The sequence below is a fragment of the Rattus rattus genome, chromosome 14 (genome assembly GCF_011064425.1).
Source record: "Rattus rattus isolate New Zealand chromosome 14, Rrattus_CSIRO_v1, whole genome shotgun sequence".
NCBI lineage: Eukaryota > Metazoa > Chordata > Mammalia > Rodentia > Muridae > Rattus > Rattus rattus.
Genome location: NC_046167.1, coordinates 58,753,675 through 58,772,209, shown reverse-complemented (window position 1 = coordinate 58,772,209; position 18,535 = coordinate 58,753,675). Strand labels below are relative to the sequence as shown.

At 37.3% G+C, this 18,535-nt stretch overlaps 2 pseudogenes; both read right to left on the bottom strand.

Moving 5' to 3' along the window:
* Window positions 1-10,629: 10,629 nt before the first annotated feature.
* LOC116883234 lies at window positions 10,630-11,217 on the bottom strand (annotated as a pseudogene).
* A 3,972-nt stretch (window positions 11,218-15,189) lies between these two features.
* On the bottom strand, window positions 15,190-15,275 carry LOC116884109 (annotated as a pseudogene).
* Window positions 15,276-18,535: the final 3,260 nt, after the last annotated feature.

The following is an 18,535-nucleotide window of genomic DNA, read 5'->3' as shown; positions in this document are numbered from 1 at the left end:
GTTTGTACAGGAATGGAGACACTGACTAAGACAAAAGGCATGAGCTACCCTGAGCTTCTTGAAATTCAAATTTTTGGTTGATTTTATACTTATGTTTTCTAGAGGAAAAGTTACATTTTCATCAGTAAAGAGGCTATATGATAGTGTTTTCTTTCTTTCTTTCTTTTTTCTTTTTTTTTTTTTTTTTGGTGGAACTATAGTCACCTTTAATTAGAGTTTATTTATTGTGCACCTTGTGAACTTCATAAACATTTATTTTCATCTTCTTGCTTTTGGACAAGTTTTACTTAGTATTGTATATGCATATTCATTTGTGATGTGTGCACAAGTTTCTGCACACCATGGCACATTACAGTCACGCAGACCTGCGACAAATTTTAGAAGTCTAGTCTCTCCTTCCACTGTGGGTTCTGGAACCCAAACTTGGGTCAGTAGGCTTTTCAACTACCTGAAACATCTTCCCAGCCCAAAACGACATTTTCACTCAGTCTTGAGTTTCTGAGGAAAACAATCATTTCTAGATGAATCTATGTTCACATACTTGGTGATCAATGCAATTTTATATGAATGTAAAAATATAGATGGTTATTTATTAATAGGGAGGCTGATCCATAAGGATGCTTTTCTCAGAAGTCCCAGTAGTGTTAATATCAAGGCTATTAATCTTCATGAGCTATTCAGTGCCTGTTAATTCATACCTGTTATGTTTTATGGAAGTTTGCATGAGGTGAAAGTTCAGTGTTCCTCGAAAGTGGATAGGGTCTCTCAATGTGTTTTACAGCTAATTAATCATTTCATTAGTACTCTCCACACTATTTTCATTTCTTCCCTAAAGGATTTTGTGAAGTTGCACTTTAATAACTACTTAAAGTGTTTTTGAATCATTTTCTCAAAGTATAGTATATTATATTGTATTCTTATAATTTTATCACTATATACCATTTTTAATTTAAAATTTTAACTATGTACTTGTACCATCTCTCTTTTTTCCTAATTACAGTTTTGACTTTCAACTGACTTTATTAGGAGATAACTGTTAGATTGGCTGATTTTAGTTGAACTTCGTTTTCCCTTTTGAGATTTCTTTAGGGTACCATCTTCCAGTTGACATTGCTGCTTTTGTTTTGCTTTGTATTATTTATCTACGTTGCTACTTTGAACAACTAACCATATTTTAGCCTTTCTTTTTTCTAAAATGATATATAATAGTTATCAATGAGACATCCTTATAATCATCGAATGAGGATGGTCATGTTGGCAAGGATGCTATGTTGTTATTATGCAGTTCTAGCTGTATTCAAGTTATCTACTTTATTCTTCTTCGACCTATGAATTACTGGGATACGGTTGATAAGTTTGAAAATACTTTTAAAAGTCATTGCACCATCAACTTCCTAATGTCTTAAATAATACGCATTCTCTGGACCTGTATCTGAACTGCATGATTCTGTGGCATTAAATTTTGAGAGCTAGGCACTTCCATGTTTATTGTGATTTTGTACTGCAAGTTCATTTTTGATTGGGTTGTATTCGTGTGAGTCCTCAAAGCAGGTTTCAGGTCATTCACTTTGAGATAACAGGCACTTGCTTTGGCTGCAAGCCCACAAGAACTATCATTGTACAGGACAGACCCCAAACACAAAGGCAAAATAAATTTCAACTATAGGCTCCTCCGAAGGTGTGTCCATGCGTCTAAGCTATTGAGATATGGTGTTTGTGTGTTTTGAGATAGAATCTTGCTTACAGCCCTGGCTGGCCTCAAACTCACAAACGTCTGACTACCCCTGTCTCCCAAGTGCTGAGATTAAAGGCAAGCACTACCATGCCCAGATTGATGACCTTATTTTTTTCAAGCAGTTTTAACTACAAATTAAATTGAAGGAAAATTGGGTCTTCTCTGATCCGACCTGCACATAGCCTCCCCTGTTATCACCACTCCCCAACACTGTAATATACTTGTTAAGAGTGATGAGCTCACAGTAATTCATTTTTATCTCCTAGAATCCATACATTAACATAACAATTTGTAATCTAACAGGGTTGTCCTTTGTCCTTTGGTTATACGCTTCATTACTCCTAATAGTCTATCTTTCTTTTTACATTCTGTGATGGTGTGAATATAAATGAACCCCACAGATCTATAGAGAGTGGTGCTATTAGGGAGTTATGGCCTAGCTGGGGTGGGTGTGGCCTTGTTGGAGTAGGAGTGGCCTAGTTGGAGGAAGTGTGATTCATTCCCTTCCTGCTTCCTGCAGATCAGGATGTAGAAGTCTCAGCTACCTCTCTAGCCCCATGTCAGCCTTCATGTCACAATGCTTCTGGCCATAATGAGAATGGACTAAATCTCTGAACTGTAAGCCAACACCAATGAAATGCTTTCATTTGTAAGAGTTGCTAGGGTCAAGTTTGTCTTTTCAAAGCAACAGAAACCCTAACACATCCTATACTTAGAAATTTTAGACTATATAATGCACCCTTTGAAAATGAATGGCTATGAAATTCTCACTTTACTGAGTACTGTGTACCTTCAAAATGTTCACTGATTAAAGACTATTTGCCAGAAGTTACTGGAGATGCCATTTAAGAAAGAAACAATAAACAGGTAAGAAATGAAGCAATAGATAGAGACTGAGAGGACCAGCCTAGGCAGCCAGTGGGTTATGGATATGAAGCAGACTTTCACTGCACCTTTACAGCCACAGAATTTCAAGTTTCTGAACTTGAGTGTGAAATAGAATCTCAGGGGTGACAAGTGCTGCTTCTGAGGGTTTAATCAATTCTTGCTTACTAGAGCACAGAAATTATCACTGCCACATTAAGGCAAGAAAAATTATCACCTTATAGAAAAAAATTATCATTTGGGAGTTTTACAATTTTCATATTAAGTGGCTGGTGCAAAATAGATGGGTTTTAGGCTTTGCTTATTTTTTCAGGGAAAAAAAAACTGCAGGAAAATATGAAATACTGTTGACTTCAACATCTGAAGCTCCCTGCCCCAGTATAATATATTCACTTTAGAGCTGTGTAACAATCACATAAAAAGGCAATATAAACCAACAAACAAAAACAAAAATAGATAAACAAAATGTAACAATCGCTTACAAAGGCAATATAAACAACAACAACAACAAAAAAAAACCAAAAAACAAAAAACCAAACAATATAAAAACCAAAACCAAGCGAATTAACAATAGGTTCTTCCTATTATGTAGATGAGAAGTTATAGAGGAAGAGAGGGTGGTAGTTAAGGGTACCTGTCCCTGTCACTTGCCTTCAAATCATGGCCCCTTGATTTATGCCTTGTTCAATACTTGGCAGTGAATCTCATCTGTGCATCTCAGTTACTTCATCTAGAATATGGGAATAATTGTGCTTGTCTCTAAGGTTATTACAATCAATGACTTAACAAGTTCCTGTCATATAAGAAAGACTCAGTAATCTGTACATTAAAAGACAATTTGGGGAAATGACATAAGAGATACCAGCATCTTAGCAGATCTGCAAGGAAGCTGGGAAATGTTTAGAGAGCACTCCCAGTTTAGTTCCTGGTACCAGGCATAGCAGGCAGCATGCCCCTGGAGCTCTGTGTGTATCTAGGCTCCTGTGAGAATGAATTGAAGTGACAGAGTGGGGGAAGGGAGGAAGAGGAAAAGTAGGAAAGGAAGAGAAAGAGGGAAGTTAGGAGGGAGAAACAACAACAGGATGGTATAGAGAAGAAGACTGAGGCTCAGATAGGAGAGTGCAGAATGATTTTTGCTGAGCTGAACTCTAGTGAGAAGCCGTCCTTAGACTATTCCAGCCATAGATTATGTGGAAACCATGACCTTGGAGCTTAATGATCTGATTATTATACATTTATACATTTGACCCCTACTCATTTGTCTTATGAGTGCCCTTGTCTTAACTCCAACTTGAATAAAAATACATTGAGTTTTCATCTGTTTTGCATGGTGTTGACTGTAGGTTTGTTGTAAATGGCCCTTGTTATATAAGTATGCACCTAGTATATTTAGGGCTTTTATCATTAAGAGAATTGGATTTTGTGACAGGTTTTTCACAGAACTACTGAGACGGTCATGTGATTTCTGTACTTGGGCCTATTCATGTGCTGTATTATGTTTCTTGACTTGTGTATGATATCAAAAACCTGATCGTGATAAATTTGTATGTGTGTTCCTGGATTTTTGTCTGTAAGTCTTCTGTTGAGAATTTTACATATACGTTAAGCATGGAAATTGAGCATTTTCGTTTTCATGTTGTTTTGTTGTTCTCTGGTTTGGGTATCATAAAAATATTGTCGTCATAAAAGACATTGGGAGTGTTCTTTCCTTTTTTATTTTGTATGGAAGAATTTGGGAATAATTGATGTTCATTTTTTCAAAGGTCCCATAGCATTCTGCAGTGAATACATCTGGGCTTGGTCTTTTGGTTAGGAAAGTTTACTATGGCATCAGTTGCCTTCCTTGTGATAGATCTGCTTAAATTGTTTATCTCATTTTGATTTAACTTGGTAGCTCATATGCATCAATAAATTTTCCATTCTTTTGAATTTTTCAAAATTAGTATAGTATAGAGTTTTAAGAAATGCCCTTGTGATTTTTCTGAATTGCATCGGTGCCTGTTGTGATGCTTCATTTCCATCTCTAAACTCATTATTTTGGGTCTTCTCTCTCTTCATTGAGTTTGATAGTTTGTCAAAGGGTTTGTCAATCTTGTTTATATTCCAATTCCTTTCTTGATTCTTTGTATTTTTTGTCAATTCTACTTCATTGATTTCTGTCATTATTTTAATTGATAATATCCACTACTCTAGAGTTCATTCTTATTTTTACAAGACACCAAGATAATTAAGTTATTTCTGAGGTGTGATTTTTTAAATAGTTACATAGTATTAACTTCTTTCTTAGAGCTGTTTTTATTGTATCTCATATACTACTATGTGTTGGGATTTTATTTTAATTCAGATCTAGGTAGTTTAAAATTTTTTCTTTTTGATTTCTTCAATGAAATTTTCTCATTTTGCATGCTGTTTAACCTTCATTATTCTGTATATTTTCTGTAGTTTTTCCTGCTATTGTTTTCTAGCTTTATTTTTTAAATGACAGAAACTAGCAGAGTAGATTATGAAATAGGATCCATCTATTTACTGCCTTTATGTTGTTATCAGATCTGGGAACTTTAAAATTTTTTCAAAATTAGTGCTGCCTTCATATTGTGATCAGATATAATATAGGAACTTACTTCAGCTTTCTAATTTCTGTGGAGACTTGATTGGTTTCCTAATAAATGAACTACTACAGAGAAAGTTCAATGGGCTAGTGATAAGAAAGCTATTTTTCAATGGTAGAATGGAATGCTTTGTAGATGTTCGTTAGATCCACTTGACTTTGATAGCATTTGATGCCAATGTTCCTGTTTATTTTCTCTGTGTATCAAAAATGTCTATTGACAGGAGTGCTGTCACCCTGTATGACTGTGTTAAGGCTTAGTCTGTGGCTTTATACCTATTGATTTTTATTCTAATAAAGCCTACCCATATTTGGTGTGTTTATGTTTAGAATACAATGTTATCTTTATAGATTATTCCATTAATGAGAATGAAATGACCTTTTAAAACCTCTTTTGACTAATGTCAATTTTAAATATATTTCATCAGATTTTAGAATGCCAATATTTGTTTGTTTCCTGGTTATGTTTTCTTAGAATACCTTTGTCCATCCTCCTATCTCTGAACACAAGGCATGTTCATGTGAATGTCAGCCATATCCTGGGATAGGTAAGGACTGAGGAATGATGGGAGAACCCGGAGGCCAGATTCACTCTGATATGTTAAATTTTCACCTCAGCCTCTCGTTCCCTGTTTGAAACTCAACACCATGAGGACAACAAATAGATGGATCCTGTTTTATGATCTACTCTGCTAGTTTCTGTCATTTAAAAAGTAATTATTAGTTTGCATGGATATGTGTGTGTGTGTGTGTGTGTGTGTGTGTGTGTGTGTGTTAGTATTTGCATGCCACCATTGGGGTATGAAAGTCAGAAGACATCTTCTGGTACTCTTCCTATTTGCCCAAAATAGCAAACTGAGGTCGTCCAGTCTAGCTGCAAGTGCCTCTATTTATCCACTTACACATCTTGCTGGCCCATTCTGTGTTTTTGTTTGGGAAATTAAGACTATTGCTGTTTAGAATTATCATTGAAAGATGCGTATACTTGTTTGACTACTTTTGATGCATCATTTCTTTTTATTCTTCTATTAGCTTGTGTGTGTGTGTTTGTGTGTGTGTGTGTGTGTGTGTGTGTGTGTGTGTGTAGGCATGCATGTGTGAGCCTGTGAACATTCTTGCAGGTAAATGTGTTACTTATGTAGAGATCAGAGAACACTTTTTTTTCTTTGCTTTGGACCTGATGTTCTTCTTCATATATGTACAGTGACAATTTTTGGAGTGTTTGTTTCATTAAAACACGCAGAAATATAAAAATATATTTTCATTTTAAACTCAGGTGTGAAGTATGGCACTGTATAGAGTGTCTACAGAAGCTGACTATGATTTGCCACGTGCTCTAATGTGGCATGATTTTGCCAGCCACAGATAAGTGTCTATGGTTCTGTGATGTTTGGAATTCTAGAGACTTTTCAGAGTGTATATAAATGCTAGATCCCTGATATGTGGGCTTCTTAGGTTGTTTCTGGATTGATGGTGTTTAGTTGTTGTTGACTATTTTTCTCTCTTATCTAGTGTTGGGGTTTGAAAAGGTGAAAGAAAAAGGATGTAGAAGGGTGTCAACCCACAAAATAGCTAAAGACAGCTAGTCGTATGTGTATAATGTGTAGATTTGGTCATTTTGTGGTGTACCAAAGATCATGCATGCTCTTTTGATAACTCAGGATAATATACAATGGTTTGTTTTCCTGTAAGAGACAGGAAGCCCTTCCAAGCACCTCTATTGTTGGCAGAGGTGTGTGAGAAAGGAGCCTTTCCCACTGTGTTCCCACTTGGAGTTGGTTTCAACTGAGCACTCCAGTTCATAGCAACTTCCCGGGGAAATATCACTTGACTTACTTAATAAGGGCTCCTCACACATGCCAAACATATATGATTAGATGAAGCTGAAGTCCAGTAGAGGAACCCAAGTGGACCAGGAGAACCACTAGGAAACTTCTTACAAGATTCTATCCCTGCCCCCACCCCCCAAACACACACATAAAGCACTGGCAACAGTGAGAAGCCAATATTATCATTCTCCCCTCCACGCACACAGTACCTAGCCCAACGGAGACCACTTAAGCAAAGAGAATGTGGAGAACTAGCCTGATTGTTCACTAAACACAAGTGAGTCAGAAAGTTAATTCAAAGCCCCCAGGAGAAGAAAAATGAAGATGAGAGTGGGGACAGCCATCACAGAGAAACTTGCAGCAATAGGACAGTCCGAGAGGGTATGATAAACACGCCAGATTGAATCCTGCAAATTGGCAATTCAGTTTTCTTGCCTTAAATCAGTCTTTTATGTTTTTCCTACTCATTCTCTTTTTCTTCACCCAAAGAGTAGTCTTGCTTACTACATGCAGAATCCCTTCGCCTATGCCTATTGAGAGATGGGGCTGTTCCATGCTATCTAGTCATTTTCTCTCTCTCCCTCTCTCTTCCTCTCTCTCTCTCCCTCTCTCTTCCTCTCTCTCTCTCTCTCTCTCTCTCTCTCTCTCTCTCTCTCTCTCTCTCTCTCTCCCCCCCCCCCCCCCTGAAAACTCCTTAATTCCCACCACCCTTTTGTCTCTTACAAAAGACAAAATTTACATTATATTTACATTCTTCTCCTACATAGTCTATAATTCTAATACCATTCCCTAATCTGATGGTGTTTTCCTCTTCATATTAGCATACACACTACTACCAGTATACCTTTATTCCCCAAAGTGATGGATACTCAAAGGTGATTGCTTTGTAGTTTACTACTCTATTTTTATAGCAGGGCTATCCCGGGATAATGACTTCTTTCAGACAGTATTCTATTTTCAGGAAAGTACTGTGGAGAGAACCTTGTGCCCTGAACACATGTCTTACAGAGGAAAATGACACCTCAACCTTACTATGAGTCCCTCTGGAACATTGCAAACATTTCCAGTGAGCAAATAAAAGTGACATAATAATAATAATAATAATAATAATAATAATAATAATAATAATAATAATAAGCCAGCAATCAGTCTCCTGATGTTCGAGTCCAATGCAACAAGCCTCAAAGCATAAGCAATGTAAAAGAACTAAATCAACACAACATTTTTCCTCCCCCTAAACGACTAATCCCATAGTGATTGGCTAAATGGGAGTAACCAAATCAAACTTCCAGAAAGCAACTGGAAAGAAATCGGAGGAAATAGAATGTGCACACGGACACACACAGAGAACAACCTAATACGACCCTCCATTTGGAAGGAAAACCACAAATGACACGTGAGGGTGTATCTCACATTCCCTTGACATCTGATACTTTTCACACTGTCACATCAAAACTGAGGGAAATTTCTTTCAATGTTACCATGTTAGCAGTCAAAGGATTATCTTATTTTAAGAAGTAAACTTACTTTATAAAATGATTTATCATTGTATGTCTCCTGGGAATTTTATCACATGCCTTCAGAGCGGTTGCAGTCCCTAAAGCCAAGAATTTGAAGACCTATATGGTACTGGGATATGGCTATAGTATGGCTGACAACTTACTGCCTCACAGGAACTAAATGTCTGCATGGGACCTTATGCAAGCTCACTTGCCATTCATACCTCAGCTCATAATACCTCAGATTTGCACTAGTAGATGGGAGCCAGAAGGGTTACAGCTTAAGAAGCATTAGGGCTTCGTTAGCCCCAGTGATTTAGAGCAATAGCTTAGCACTTTCAGTCTTCCCAGGCCTTTGCATTCTGACCTTAAGTGAGGGTAATAAAGCTGACCAATAGGCTGACTAGAACAGGCATCAGGCAGGTCAAATTAATCACTAGCTTAGGTCTTAAAATTTACAGAAGAATGCTTAAGTTTCTATTAGCCATAGAAAACTGGAAAAAAAAATATACAGCCACACTACCATAAGTAACTGTTTTCAAAAGGGTCACTTACAAGGAAGTAGGATTGTGGAGTGGAGAAAGAGTACAATGTAAGTTAACAGCTGAGCACCTTCCATAGCTCTACACCTCTTCTACAAATTCTATACTGATATTTTATCCTAGGGAAGGTCCATTGTGTCATAATAAGATCATAAAAATACAGCACAAGATGCTCTTATTTCTAAACGATATACTTAATAAGATCCTTCGGCGTCCTTGCCGCACAGCCAGACCTGTGGTACGTCAGTTACCTTTCCGTCTCTGTTGTCTAATATCATGCCCAAAGTGCACTTGGGAAAGAAAAATTTTACTTTGGCTTTTATTTCAGAGGAATCAAGTAAAATGTGGTGGGAGAAGGAATTGGAATGGACAGCACAGGTATCATGGTTGGACCAGGAAGCTGGCAGTTCACATATTCATCATACACAAGGAATAGGCTGTAAACTCTCATCTCTAGTGACATAAGTGACTCCGATAAGGCTATGCCCCATAAAGGTTCTGTACCTTCCTAAACAGTGCCTTCAACTGGAGACAAAGTGTTCACCCACATGAGCCTGTGGAGGACATCTCTCTTTCAAACTACAGTGGATGCTGTTGGAGAGCAGTGGGCAAAAGTGCAGGAAGAAGCATTTGAAGATCAATCTTGGGATCAAGGACAAGAGTACAGGGTGAGGACCTGGAAGACCAAGTGTCAGTTGGGGATCCTGAGTTGGGAACTTCTAAATTAATAAATTTCTCAAATGAAGTTTCTGAGTGAACCTACCCAACACGTGTCCTCTCTTAGTTTTCTCTCCCTGTCTTTTGCCCCATGATCATTTTGTTTTTCAAGCAGGGACTGTGATAGTTCATGTTTATATTCTGTAGAATTTAGACAGTTACAAGTCTATTCAAATAAGCTTAACTAAGGTTAGCATTCAGAAATTATTCAACATAGTTATTCCTCAGAGAACAGTGTGGCATTATTATAATTTTTGGCTTATTATTTGATACAGAGTAAAGGCTACTATATTGTTTTTGGTTTTTTGGTCATTTCAAAAATTGTTAATATTTTTTATTTCCTTTTGGTAGATTATTCAAATAAATGTTAGATGAAGGTTTCTCTTAACAAATTAAAAGTATTATGCATGTATTTAACCAAATTCAATCTTGCTTTGAGTTAATGTTTAAAAATTAAAATGATTACAAAACATTTTGATGCAACTTTAAGCTAAACTTCATTCCTTCATGTCACTAGAACATTTCACATGACAAAATACTTTATATCAATTTGCTTTGAAAAGAAATGTTTGTAACTTAGGTATAAAATCTAAAGTGCTTGCATCAAAACTAGAATTCCTTTACCCACTAAGAAATTTTCTTTATGTAGTTTTTCCAGAATATTACTACCATAATATAATGGATGTTATTAAGTGCTAAAAATTTTTAAATCTTTTTATTTTATTAGTAATGTGCTGAAATATTTCAGAATGCATCCATATAACATTTTCCCGCAAATAAGGCTTTTTATTTGTTGCTCTTAAAATTCTTGATTTTAAACAGGTTTTTGGACTGGTGGTTCACATTCATCAGTGTGTTCAACATTAGCACCTGTCTTGTCACCAGTTGTTTTGCCAAAACTACCACCTTCACCATGAGTTTTCCTAATTCAAATTTGGGTTTCTTCAGCATTTTTCCTTTCCTAACAAAGGCGTCATGGAGAGGATAAGTGTACCGGCAAGCCTTATCTATTCTTTCCAAATACTGTCTACAATCAGTTTATTAGCCACTTCCTTCAAGTCATTTGTCTGCACTTCTCGGGTCATGATTTCCACCGTCTTCTTCCGGATCTGACAGACCTGCTGGTGCTGTGCATAGGATGACTTTCATATCTGGTTGTTTCATTTTTATAAGTGAAACTAACACACAAAGATCAGAGCAAATACCCATTGGTTATCTTGACATCAACATGAGTTTCAGTCATGGTCTCCCACTTTTAGACCATGAAACATATTTTGTCCTGGGTCCTGGGTAAGAACCATGCATCTTTCTTAGAAAATGGATCAACCACTTTCTTCATAGCTCCCTTCTTGCCACTTTTTGTCAGGTGCTTGTTCTTGCTGACCACTATAGTGCCATTCATCCATATGTTATTAAAACTAAAGATCTTTTAATCAAAAATTGGCATTTTAGTAAAGATACTTGTTCACAACAAAGCAAAATCATTATTTTAAAAATACAGGTGAAGATAAATGTTAAAATGTATTTTTATTTGGTATATATATATATATATATAATGTTTCCTATATGTATAATATATAAATGGCTTATATTGAAAGGTTCACAGTGTGATTAAACAGTCATTGATCCCACTTTTAGGCTCGTAGATTTAGTGTTCACCAGCACTAGAAGGTAATTGGTAAAAATATCATCAGTAAAAATATGAAAAAGTATTTTTAAAAAATTATCCTCTCAGTAAAATGCAATGAAGCTCTCTGGCTAACTTGTCATCATGACACAATGTTACAGAGTCACCTTAGCAAAGTTACAGACTAAGACACAGAGTGAGGTCAGCAACGTTACCCAGTAAGATAGTGACATCATCAGAGTTACAGAGTAAGATAGAAAGTGATGGGAAGGAAGTTACAGAGTAAGATGTAGACCAATGTCAGCAAAGTTATAGATTCTCTTGGACTCATCATTAGGGAGTGATTTTATTCCAACTCATAACTTTCTCTTTTTCATAACTATCTCAAGTCACATGATTTCATCTTCTATAACTCTGATGTGACTTAATCTGCTGCTGGTGCTAAGAAAATTCCATTAAATTAGATTATTCATCTATGAATATATGATTTAGGCATGTTATCAAATAGGACTATATTAAACTAGTATTAGTACTATTCCTCTAAATGTTAACATGCAAAACTAATTTTGATTTTAAAAATTTTTCATTTTATATATATATAAATATATATATATGTATACACATAGTTCATAATCTCTGTTAATTGTTGTACTGAGAGAAGAGAAGAGTCCAGTCCATCCAATTTTAGTGGCATATTATCATACAAGTTCTGGATAACATCATAGAGCTTGTTAGAGTTACAGTAATAATATAATTAAATATATACAATTATCAATCTAGTAATCATTTCAGAATGTTCAATGAATAGGCTTTTTAATAGCACCATCATTTTCTATAGTAAGAACAAAACCACATGATTACTACCCATATCGAATACAGTCATTAACAAATAGAAATTATATAGAAGTCAACATATTTTACAGCATCAGAAATGATGAACAATTATAAAATTCAAAGATGAAAAGTAAAAGCCATGTAGAACATTTACAAAATTCTGTATTCATTTACACAGAACTAGAATATTTACAGATAAAAGACGATACTGTTTCATACCAACTCCTCTGTGAGAGAATCAATTATTCACTACAAGCACCTGGCTCATATTTTAACACCATCTTGCTCTACTGCTGAAATGAGTCTGAAATCAATGGTCTCGTCACAATATTGAGAGTGTATTGCAGAATGGAGCAAGGAGAGTGAACTCTCATTTGTGTGGCATCTGTGCAGTTTTGTTCATTCATTAAAGTACCGACTTGAATTTATCTTAGGTGCCACTGGTCCTCAAACTATATTCAGTTAAAACATGTATTTTCACCTATTACTCTTCAACATACTCCATGGCTTTTAAACATTTATGTTTGCTACCAAAATAGTATAAGTCGGCTGGACACATTGGAAAAACTCCATGCAAGCTTCAACTAGCTAAGGTGCTTTTCTTAAAAAAAAAAAAAAAAAGAAAGAAAGAAACAATGGTTTAAACTAGGATCCCAGGGAGTTTAAGAAGCATGCCAAGCTGACCCATATATAAAAATAAATAAACAAATGAAAGAACTAATAAACATTCAAATTAAAAATAAAGATCGATTAGGAGCTGGGAGTTCAGGAAATGAGCTGATGTAAAGGCGTGATTGGTCATTTATAAGACACAAAGTCCTGGAAGCAAGTGAATATCTAAAGTATTAATGATTGTAAAACACAAAATGTGCTATGTTAAAACTGTTAAATCAACAAGAAGACCTTAAGTGTCTCCTCCTCCTCCACTCTATACTCACAAGATAACCAAGATGTCAGAGATGCTTTGGTTCATTTGACTTCAGTAATCATTTCGCAAGGTATATTTTTATCAAATAATTATGTTCTGTGCATGTGATCCCTCAATTATATATCAATGTATTTGGGGTAGGATTTAAAATGTTTCTATTCTGAAGGTACAACCTCCTTTTTCTTTTAAACAATTTTTCAATTTTTTTTTACTTATTCATTTTACATCCCCTCAGTGATCCCCTCCCACCATCCTTCCCAAGTCCCTCCTCCCCTTCTCTTTTGAGTGAATAGTGGCCCCACTGTATCCACCTACCCTGTCATTTCAAGTCTCTGGAAGACTAGGTGCTTCCTCTCCATTGAGGTCAGACAAGGCAGCCCAGTTAGAAGAGCATATCCCATGTACAGAGAACAGCTTTAGGGATAGCCCCCGTTCCTGTTGTTGGGGACCCAAATGAATGCCAAAGTGCACATCTGCTACATATGTGTGAGTAAGGCACATATATGGGTTCAGCCCATATATCTTCCTTCATTGGAGGTTTAATCTCTGAAAGCACTAAGGGTCCAGGTTAGTTGATTCTGCTCACCTTCCTTTGGAGTTCTTATCCCCTTAGGGGCTGTAATCCTTCCTCCTATTCTTCATAAGAGTCCCAAAGCTCCATCCACTGTTTGACTGTGGGTATCTGCATCACTCTGAGACAGTTGGTAAGTGAAGCCCCTCTGAGGACAGCCTTGCTAGGCTCCTGTCTGCAATCATAACAGATTATCATTAATAGTGGTAGGGATTGGCCAGTCTGAGGACTCTGGTCCATCCCCAAACCCTGCACTTCTTGTAGACAGGATGAGTTTTGGGTCAAGAGTTTTGTGCGTGCGTTGTGTCCTTATCACCACACCAGGGTCCCTGCCTGGCTATGGGAGGCAGCTTCCCCAGACTCCATATCATCAATGCCATGGGTCATAACTAATGACGCCCCCATTAGTTCTTGGGCAACTCCTCTACTGCAGGTCTCAGTCTCTTCCTGGAGATGTCTCCTACCCGTCTCATGTCAGTTGTAGATTTCCATTCATTCTTATGGACATCCAGCTATCCCATCCCCCTTGTCCCAACCCATATCTGATTCTGAACCCCCTCCTGATCCATTCCCCCATCTATTTCCCTCCCTCACCTGTTTTCTACCACCATTCCATTCCCCCTTCCAAGTGCTTCCCTTGCTTAAGCCCTCCTTCCTGTCCAGCTTCCTTGAGTCTGTGGAGTGTAGCATGGGTATCTTGTATTTTATGAGTAGTATTCACTTATAAGTGGATACACACTGTGTATATCCTTTGGGGACTGGGTTACTTCACTGAGGATAATATTCTCAAGTTACACCCCTTTGCCTGCAAAATTCAGGACGGTCATTGTTTTTAATAGCTGAAATAGCATTCCATGGTGTAGATGTACCACATTTTCTTTTCCCATTCTTCAGCTGAGGGGCATCTAGGTTGTTCCCAGTTTCTGGCCATTATGAATAAAGATGCTATGAACATTGTTGAGCAAGTGTCTTTGTGGGATGGTGGAGCATCTTTTGGGTCTATACCTGGTAGTAGTATAGCTGGGTTGTGAGTTAGAACTATGCCCCGCTTTCTGAGAAACCACCAAGCTAATTTTCAAAGTGGTGGTACAAATGTTGCACTCCAAGCAGTAGTGAGGGAGCGTTCCCTTGCTCCACATCTTCTTCAGCATATGCTATCTCTTGAGATCTTGATCTTAGCTATTCCAACCTGTACTCCAATGGCCCTCTCTCTATCCATTCTGTTGTTAGCCTGTGTCTTCTAATTGGGCAATTGAGTCCATTGATGTTGAGAAACATTGATCAGTGATGGTATTTCCTGTAATTTTTATGTTGGTGGTGTTAGTGTGTGTATATTAGTGTGTGTTTGTGTGTGCTTCCCTTTCGGTTGGAACTTTTCCTTCTGGTGTTTTCTGTAGGGCTGGTTTTGTGGATAGATATTGTTTGAGAAAAGTTTTCAATTAGCAATAATCACGCCTCAGATAAACCTCATTGGCTGTGATACTGCCACTGCACAAAGCTTAGATATTGTTTGAATTTGAATTTGTCTTGAAATATCTTGTTTTCTTCATCTGTGGTGACTGAGAGTTTTGTTGGGTATAATAGTCTAGATTGGCATCCGTACTTTTTTAGAGGTTGCAAGGCATCTGTCCAGACACTTGTAGCTTTTAGAGTCTCTTTTGAGAAGTTAGATGTAATTCTGATAGGTCTGCCTTTGTATATCACTTGCCCTTTTAACCTTGCTGCTTTTAATATTTTCTTTGTTATATAGATTTTGAGTTTTAATTATAATGTGACAGGAGGATTTTCTTTCCTCATCCAGTCTAATTGGTGTTCTATAAGCTTTTTGTATATTTACAGGCATCTCTTTGTTTAGATTGGGAAAGTTTTCTTCCATAATTTTGTTGAAAATATTTTCTGAGCCTTGGAAGTGGGACTCTTCCCTTTCTCTTCCAATTATTCTGAGGTTATATCTTTTCATGGTATCCCAGATTTACTGAAAGTCTTATGTCAGGAACTTTTAGATTTAGCATGTTCTTTAGCTGATCAATTTCCTCTATTGTAGCTTCCACATCTGTGATTTTTCTCCTCTATCTCCTGTATTCTATTGGTGATACTTATATCTGTTGTTCCTGTTCTCTTGCCTAGGTTTCCCATCTCCAGGATTCCCTCAGTTTGTGTTTTCTTTATTGCTTCTACTTCCTCTTTCAGGTTTTGAACAGTTTTATTTATTTATTTCCTTCACTTGTTTAATTGTATTTTCCTGTATTTCTTTAAGGAATTTATCCATTTCCTCTTTTTAAAGGCCTCTGTCATCTTTATAAGATTAGATTTAAGGTCATTTTCTTCTGCTTCCATTATGTTAGAATGTCTAGGGCTTACTGTAGAAGGGTAGCTGTGCTCTGAAGCTGTCATATTGCCCTGGCTTTTGTTGAATGTATTCTTTTGAGGACCTTTCATCATCTGGATGGCTTTGGTACCTGGATGTTTCTGTTGTAATAGGCATCGGGAGGGGGTTAACCTCCATGGTACTGGTGTGGCAGGCCTACAATGGGTATCCTTGGATTATCTGGTTCTGAATCTGCAGGTCTGTATGGTTCAGGCTCAGTAGTTCTGATGAAGGTGAGAAGAGAGGTGGCAGGGTAATGGAGGTCCTCCCAGGGCAGCTCTGCTTGCTCCAGAGGTCTCAGTAAGCAGTGAACATGGGTGGGGAAAAGGAAGCGTACCTGTATGGTTCAGGCTCGGCAGGTCTGATGAAGATGGGAGGATAGATGGCAGGAGCACTATATCTTCTCTTCAAATGTTTAAAATCAACAGTTTCTAATTTGTGAACTTCAATGTTATCAATAGACCACTAGAAATGAACAATATTAACTAACCAACTGGACTGCCCAGAACTCCCAGGGACTAAAACTCCAACCAATGTGTGTACACAGAGGAATTCATAGTCCCAGCTACATATATAGCTGAGAATGGCCTTATCTGGCATCAATTGGAGGGGAGGCCCTGTGGAGGCTGGATCCCTCATCCAGAGGGATGCTAGAGCAGTGAGACAAGAGTGGGTGAGTGACTGGGAGAGCACCCTCATAGAGACAAAGGGGGGGGTGTGGAATGGAGAGGTTATGGAGGGCGACAAGTAAAAAGAGATATTATTTGAAATGTAAACAAATAAAATGATCAATTAAAAAAAGAAAGAAATGGAATCTTTCAATATGTGATTCATAAAGTCTTTTTGCCCTTTAAAAAAAATGGGTGTGACAGGAATTGAATCTAGGACCTGGTGCAGAGTAACACAGATGTGTCCCTACACCTCTTTTTACATTTTATTTGGAAACCTGCTGGTCTAACTTAGTTACCTAAGGCAGCATAACTTTGAGATAGATATAGATATAGATATAGATATAGATATAGGTAGATAGATATAGGTAGATAGATATAGATAGATATATTTCATCAAACTTAATTTCTATTAAAACTGGGAACTAAATTCTTCCAATGTTAAAGGAAGGACCAGAAACAGAAAAATCTCAAGGGCATCTATTTTTAGCATTAACAGTAGCTATGAAGTTTTAGGTGTATTACTGCTCATTTGACTAATCATAGTTTCTCCTTCCTTCCTTCCTTCCTTCCTTCCTTCCTTCCTTCCTTCCTTCTTCTTTCCTTCCTTCATTCTTCTTTCTTTCTTCTTGTTTTTGAGACAGGGTCCTTCTATATATTCCTAGATATACTGAATTTCACTCTGTAGAGCCAGGGTAGCCTCAAACTCACAGAGAGCCTCCTGCCTCTGTTTCTTGAGTGCTGAAATTAAAGGTGTGTACCACTACACCAGAATCTTTTTTTAAAGTGGGGATTATAATTATGCCCATGGTGTCAAGTAATTAATTGCCATAATCAACAGGGCTAGGTCTAACAGTCACTGTCAATTATCACAGATGTCATCACCCAAAACATACTAAGAACACTGGGTCCTATATTTCCCGTTTTCATCACATAATTTATCTCTTTACCAAAATGCAAAAAAAAATCATCTAGCGCTATGTTGAAAGATTTTTACTCACCAAGTTTTTGCCAATGAAAGAAAGGTATATTTTCTTAACAAATGTCTCTTTATTTTAAACAATATATGATCATTCCACAGTCCTTTTGAAGTAGACAGATTTGATGCAGTGACTGCCTGAGTACTGGTCATTTGTGGATTCCTGGCACAATTGACATGGCATTAGCTGATCTCTAGAGACTGATAGGTTATGGGTGCAAATTAAATCCATACAGTGAATGGATAGAAACCTCTGTTGTCTTTGACGGGAGTTGAAGGATAGTTCTGGCCTCTCAGATCACCAAGCTATGGAGAGCTCATGAACCAAAACCCATTTGGAAGGGGGTCTGCTAGCACAGAGGATAAAGAAAAGAGGGTTTTCTAACTAGAACATTCCAAGGTTTGAGTCCTAACAATTGTCCTAGGAACACTGACAGCCAGGACACACAGTAAGCTTGAGTACAGGGAATGACCTGATTCTCTTCAGAAGAAGAGCATTTGGATAGTTGGCACACGGGACCAGGCCTAGTGTAGGTAAATGATTGTGCAATGCTCCAGTGTACCAATCACTTGTCAGACTCACTTTCTGTTGTCAAATAAGATAACCACAGAAAAAGTTGCTTCGGGGAAAGGGAAAGAAATTCCCAGAGCCTCAGAAGCAAAGCAATATTTCATCCCTGGAAGCTGCCCTGGGGCAGATCTCTGGATCCTCTTTATCAAGTACATAATCTTGAATTATTAGTTA